The following is a 7,577-nucleotide window of genomic DNA, read 5'->3' as shown; positions in this document are numbered from 1 at the left end:
CATGTATCTATTAATCTAATGTTTTGTTTGTTGTTTTCTTTTTCAGCCATAGCTGGGAGTGCTACCACTTTTTCCCCACCTCCTATCTCCCTTTGTTAGGGGCCACCAGAGACTAACGAAGCTAAAAGGACCTTACAGACCCTCTAGTCAGAGGGAGCAAACTGGCCCTCAGATGTGTTTGGTTTGGCCTCCACAGTCTCTTAAAATTTGGGGTTGGATATGAACATGTAAAAATCAGATTTTATATAAAAATGCAGATTTTTTTTGTTTGCTTGGAAAAAAAAAAATCCCAGATCTGGCAATACTTCTCTGACACTTTCTCCTAGGGACAATCGACTGGCACTGGGAATAGGCTGCCCCTGTCAGTTGGGGGTACACTCTCTAATTTGCCACAGTCCCCACCTTGCCCTACTGTACACTCTGCTGGCTTCACTCACTTAACAATTTCTATTTGATCTCTAAAGTGTGTGAGCCCTTTGCAGAAATCCAATACCCTCCTTCTACAGATGAGGAAACTAAGGCCCAGTAGGGAAACAGTTTGACTAAATTCACCCAATAAGCTATTGGCAGAGCCAGAACAGGAACCTGGTAACTATTAGTTCCTTTGTCAGTATATAGCATGTTGGGTCTTTTAAATACTATTGAATAAGTGAATGTGGGAAATAATTAAATGCCCATTTTTTCCGACAACCTTGAAGTTTGCCCCATCTGTGTTATGCCAGCTCCTCACACTCAAAACACTCACGGCAGCAGCTATCTTGGGCTTGCTCTCCTTGGACCAGAAGTCCCCCGCAGAGGTTTTCTCCCAGGAGTGAGGGGTCTGAGCCTCACATTGGTCTCCCAAGCCCGGGAGTCCTTCACTGGGTAAATGAACCTCCAGAATACCTGGCATTGAAGGCCCGTGGATCTTGCATATGGGAAAAGTGGGGGCTGTAGGAAACGGGGACTTCACTCTTATTAAAGGGCACGCACAAAATCTTGCACACTCTAAGACCCAGTCCACAGGCCATTATTTGGAAAAAGCCTGAGTCATACCCACTTGCTAATCTTGGAGAGCCTCCCAGAGAGGCAAGAGGTAACTGGCGTTCACCCTGGGGACATAGGTGCTGGTGGCAGCCATTTGGAGGGCTCTTTCTAGAACAAGAACAGTGGTGCCAGCAGCAACCATTTAGGGAGCTCATTCCAGCACAAGGATAATGGTGCTGGCAGGTGCCATTTTGGACTCCTCCTTCTAGCTTATTAGCACCAGGGTTTTACCTGCCCACTAACTCAGCACCAATCTCAGAATCCCTGGGCGGAGCAGCCAGCCCCACAGTGACACTGCCCCACACACCAGTGAACCTGCACCAGCTCCAGAGCCCCCTGAGCCTCCCTGCCAGCCACATGAGAACCAGCTCTGCCTACCAGCAGGTAAGCAGCCTCCACATAAGGCAGATCCTGGCAGCCAACTGGGCCAAGGCTAGGCCCTCGTGCCAGTGCACACACAGTAGTCACCCCCTGACAACATAAGAGCCCAGGTAACCCATATAGAGGGCATCTCTAGAGCATAGAGCTCTGATGACCAGAGGTGGGTATGTTGCTAGACTCCACAGGACATGTCCTACCTAAGGCCACTTCTCTAAGATCAGGATATATAACTGACCTACCTAACACATAGAACTGAAAACAGAGAATCAGTCAAAATGAGACGACAGAGGAAGATGTTCTAAATGAAGGAACAAGAGAAAAACCCAGAAGAACAAAGCAAAGTGGAGATAAGTCATCTACCCCATAAAGAGTTCAGGTAATGATCATAAAGATGCTCAGAAAACGCAGGAGAGGAGTTCCCGTCATGGCGCAATGGTTAACGAATCCAACTAGGAACCATGAGGTTGCGGGTTCGATCCCTGCCCTTGTTCAGTGGGTTAAGGATCCGGTGTTGCCATGAGCTGTGGTGTAGGTGGCAGACGCGGCTCGGATCCCAAGTTGCTGTGCCTGTGGCATAGGTTGGTGGCTACAGCTCCGATTCAACCCCTAGCCTGGGAACCTCCACAGGCCATGGGAGCAAACCAAGAAATGGAAAAAAGACAAAAGAAAGAAAGAAAAGAAGAAAGGAAGGAAGGAAGAGAGAGAGAGAGAGAAAGAAAGAAGGAAAGAAAGAAAGAAAACGCAGGAGAAGAATGGATGAACAGAGTGAGAAGTGAGGAGCTTCTAACCAAGAGTTAGAAACTGTGAAGGCGAGCCAAACAGCTGAAGATAACAATAACTGGAAGAAAAAAATCACTGGAAAGAATCAACAGTTGATTTGATAACACAGAAGAACAGACCAGAGTAGTGGAAATCACTCGAGCTGCACAGGGGCGCGGGAGGGGGTGAAGAGGTTTTTTTAAAATAAGGAGAGATCAAGACCTCTCGGACAATGTCAGAGTTACTAACATTGCATTATAGGGGTCCCAGAAGAAGAGACAGAGAAAGGGACAAAGAGCTAACTTGAAAAAAAATAATAGCTAAAAATTTTCCTAACCTGGAATGAATAAACATCCAGGTACAGGAAGTTTAGAGGGTCCCAAACAAGAAGAACCCAAAGAGATGAACATCAAGACACACTGCTATTAAAATGGCAAACACTGGTGTTCCTGTCATGGCTCAGTGGTGAACAACCCCGACTAGCAGCCATGAGGACGCGTGTTCGATCTCTGGCCTCGCTCAGTGGGTTAAGGATCTGGTGTTGTGGTGAGCTGTGGTGAGACATGCCTCGGATCCTGCGTTGCTGTGGCTGTGGCCACCTGTGGTGTAGGCTGGAGGCTACAGCTCTGATTCGACCCCTAGCCTGGGAACCTCCATGTGCCACGGGTGCGGCCCTAAAAAGACAAAAGAAAAGAAAAACTACAAAAATTAAAGACAGAGAAGCTCAAAAGCATCAAGGGAGGGAGTTCCCGTCATGGCTCAGTGGAAACGAGTCTGACTAGTATCCATGAGGACGCAGGTTCAATCCCTGGCCTTGCTCAGTGGGTGAAGGATCCAGCATCACTACGGCTGTGGTGTAGGCCAGAGGCTACAGCTCCAATTCAACCCCTAGCCTGGGAACTTCCATATGCCGTGGGTGCAGCCCTAAAAACACACACACACAAAAGAAAGCCTCAAGGGAAGAGCTGCTAGTTACATAGAAGAGAATTCCCAAGACTCTCAGTTGAACTTTCAGCAGAAACCGCAGGCCAGAAAGTAAAGGTATGATAGATATGGATGCAGATACAGATATAGAATATAGATAGATACAGATTTTTTTTTTGACTTGGGATGCAGCAGCTTGATGTGGGATCACAGTTCCCAGACCAGAGATTGAACCCTGCCTTCAGTGGTGAAAGCACCAAGTCCTAACCACCAGACCACCAGGGAACTCCCTGGCATGATATATTTAAAGTAAAGAAAGGAAAAAAAAAAAAAAAAAAAAAAAAAACAAGAATACTCTACCCAGCAAGGCTGTAATTCAGATTTGAGGAAGAGAGAAAGAATTTTACAATCAAAAGGGGAAGATTTCAGCACAACTAAACAAGCTTTACAAAAATATGTTAAAGGAAAATTTCTAAGTGGAAAAGACAGCTAGAGATATGAAACTACAAAAGGAGATATCTCATTGGTAAAGGCAAATACACAGTAAAGGTGGTAGATTAACCACTATAAAGTTAGTAGGAAGATTAAAAGAAAATAGAAATAAAATAGTCTCTATCCATAATAAGTAGTAAAATGAAACATGAAACAAAATGATATGAAATATGATGTCAAAAATATTAAATGTGGGGGGGAATAAACTGCAGTTTTCTTAGAATGTGTTCAAATCAACTGAATTGCATTTTTATTTGGTTAGTTATAGATAAACCTCATGGTAACCACAAACCAAAAATCTGTAACAGACACATACACACACACACACACACACACACACACACACACACACACACAAAGAGAAAGGAATCCAAATGTAACAACTAAAAATAGTCATTAAATCACAAAGAAAGGAAAAGAAGAAGAAAGGAACAAAAAAGAGCTACAAAAACAACCAATTAACAAAATGGCAATAGGTGCCTACCTATCAATAATTACATCTAAATGGATTAAATGCTCTAATCAAAAGATGTAGAGTGCCTGAATTAATTTTTTTTTTAAAAAAAAAAGACCTATATATATTCCACCTGCAGGAGACTGACTTCAGATCTAATGACACACAGAAGAAAACAAAAAGAAATCTAGGGTAGCAATACCTGTATCAGGCAAAACTGAATTTTTTTTTTCTTTTTAGGGCCGCACCCGTGGCATATGGAAGCTCCCAGGGTAGAGGTCAAATTGGAGCTGCAGCTGCCGGCCTACACCACAGCCACAGCAACGCTGTGACCTACACCACAGCTCATAGCAACACAGATCCTTAACCCAGTAAGCAAGGCTGGGGGTTGAACATGCATCCTCACGGACCCTAGTCAGGTTCTTTACCACTGAGCCACAGTGGGAACTCCTGAGGCAAAACTGACTTTAAAACCAAGACTCAGCCATAAAAGGAATGAAATCTTGCCATTTGCAACAACATGGAAGAACCTAGAGGGTCGCATGACAAGTGAGAAAAGTCAGACAAACTCGATATGATTTCACTTACGTGTGAAATCTGCGAAACAAATGAACAAACACAACAAAACAGAAACAAACTCATAGATACCGAGAACAAACAGGTATTTGCCAGAGGGGAAGGGGTGGAGGTATGAGAGAAATAGGTGAGAGAGATTAAGTACAAACTTCCAGGTGCAAAATAAATGAGTCATGGCTATGAAATGTACAGTGTGGGGAATATAGTCAACAATTATGTAATATCTTTATATTGTTACAGAAGGAAACTAGACTTCGCAGGGTGATCATTTTGAAAATTATGGAAATATCAAATCACTCCATTGTGCACCAGCAACTAACTTAGCATTCTAGGTCAATTATACTTCAAGAGCACGCAAACAAACACATAGAAAAAGAACTCAGATTTGTGGTCACCAGAGAGGGAGAGAGGAGGAATTGGATGAAAGGTGGTCCAAAGACACAGAATTCCAGTGATAAATAAAAAGTGCTAAGAACATAACGTACAACATGCTATGTATAATTAACCGTGCTGTGTGCTATATATGAAAGTTGTTTGAGTAAATTCTAAGAGTTCTCACTATAAGGAAAAGATTCCTTTTCTTCTTCTTCCTTTTTTTTTTTTTTTTTTTTCTACACCCATAGCATTTGGAAGTTCTTGGGCCAGGGATTGAATGCAAGCGGCAGCTGCAACCTATACCACAGCCGCAGCAACAGCGGGTCCTTAACCCACTGCAGTGTGCCAGGGATCAAATCCAAGGCATCATCCTGCACCATCAGAGACAATACTGGATCCTTAACCTACGGTGCCACAGCGGGAACCCCAAAGACATTTTTTTCTTTTTCTTTTATTTTGTATCTATATGAGATGATGAGTGTTCACGAAACTTGTGGTAACCATTGCATGATGCGTATAAGTCAAATACATCATCTTGCTGGACCCATTAAAATTATACTGTGCTTTATGTCAGTTAGATCTCTATAAAACTGGAAGACAAAAATAAAGTGAGGGAAGGAAGAGAACAGATTGTAAGACTGGATGAGATATTGGTTTTAAAAACATTTTTTCAAGTAAATATTAGTGTAATGATCAGAAGAAAAAACCAAAAGACTATATAGCAAGAGACAAAGGAAGACATTACATAATGATAAAGGAATCAAGGCAATAAGGAGATATAATAACAATTGTAAACATTCATAATTTTTATTTTGGGGGCGTTCCCGTCGTGGCGCAGCAGAAATGAATCCAACTAGGAACCATGAGTTTGCAGGTTCGATCCCTGGCCTCGATCAGTGGGTTAAAGATCTAGCGTTGCCGTGAGCTGTGGTGTAGGTCACAGAGTTGCTGTGGCTCTGGCGTAGGCCAGCAGCTGCAGGTCTGATTCAACTCCTAGCCTGGGAACGTCCATGTGCTGAGGGTACAGCCCTAAAAAACAAACAAACAAACATTTTTGGATGGTTTAAAATTCGTGGTTCCAGCCTCTTCCTTGCAACCTGTGATGACGAGATGGAGGTCTGTTTTCTGAGACCAACTTTTGCAAGGTGGTGGGAGAAATCTTGAACAGTGGCTCACACACAGCAGCTGGACAGAAAGGGGCCACGCGCTGAATGGTGTTGGAAAACGAACTTCTCCAGAGGTTTCCATCAACCCCATTGAGATTGGGAGTCCTGATCTCCTTCCCTACGAGGCCAGTGCCGGAGAAACCCCTCCACCACCTCACTACTCTTCAGCTAATAAGACACTGCCCTGGAGCTGCACACCCTAGGGCCGTGTTCTGCTGGAGAGTGGGCCACCGAAGCAGGTGTGTGGTGCCCTCTTGCCCATTCGCCACGGCCTTGCTCACTTTTGAGCTCTGGCTATGAGGGCTCTCCGGTGCTTTTTGTTTGCATGGGGTGCATATACCTGAGCACAGCCCCCACCCCACCACAACCATAGGACTGCCTGACATTCCCTGTACCGCCTCTGGCCACACGCAACAGGCCTGCAGACCCTGTCCACCCAGAAGGAGGGACACCCAAGTCGGCTCTGTTGGCCTGTCAGAGCCCCACGGCATGGCACCCCCAACACTTAGACGTGGGGAGAACGAAGGGGCCACATCTTACCTAGAGATCTAAATCTTCCAGTTTAGCTTGTAGCAGAGAATCTGCTATCAGGATTATAGGTAGGGAAGTATACGTCCCAGTTTCCTAGGATCATCCCAGCTTATGCTTGTCCTTCTGGCATTATTATTAATAGCATCCCCTTTCACTTTCAAAAGTGTCCCAATTTAGGAGTTTCCATTGTGGCTCAGCAGGTTAAAATCAACGTTGTCTCTGTGAAGATGCAGGTTCTATCCCTGGCCTCACTCAGTGGGTTAAGGATTTGGCCTTGCTACAAGCTGCAGGATAGGTCACAGAAGCAGCTCGGATCTGGTGTTGTTGTGACTGTGGTGTAGACCTGCAGCTAACACTCCAATTCAACTCCTAGCCCAGGAATTTCCATATGCCACAGGTGTGGTCCTAAAAAAAAAGGGGGGGGGTGTCCCAATTTAGACAATAAATTGTAGGGTGCTTGTATAGATTAAGAAAATACAAATTTACCTTCTCAGTGGCTAATATAATCTCTGGTGGTGGAGGGGAAGGGTGAGTGACATGATTTGGCTCCTCAAACCCCTTCCAGATGGCACAAGCGCCTTGGTTTACCAACCCCTGGTTTTAGCAGAAGTCCAGGCAAGGAAGGTCCAGGCAAGGAAGCAAGACACTCCAAACACTTCCTCTCAGGCCCTTTGTAGTCAGTCTCCTCCCTGGAAAACCCCTGGCAATTGGTATCTGCTCTTCTGTCCCTAGAGTTTTATTTTTTCCAAAATGTCAAATAAGGGAGTTTCCATTGTGGCTTAGCGGTAACGAACCCGACTAGTATCCATAAGGACAGGAGTTTGATCCCTGGCCCTGCTCAGTGGCTTAAGGATCTGGCATTGCCGTGAGCTGTACTGTAGGTCACAGACGCA

Source organism: Sus scrofa, chromosome 9 (assembly GCF_054392235.1).
Source record: "Sus scrofa isolate SSC_HxYL_T2T_F1_AM1 chromosome 9, Sscrofa_HxYL_maternal_Yorkshire_Landrace_v2.0, whole genome shotgun sequence".
In the NCBI taxonomy this organism is placed as follows: Eukaryota; Metazoa; Chordata; class Mammalia; order Artiodactyla; family Suidae; genus Sus; species Sus scrofa.
This window is presented reverse-complemented; position numbering follows the sequence as displayed.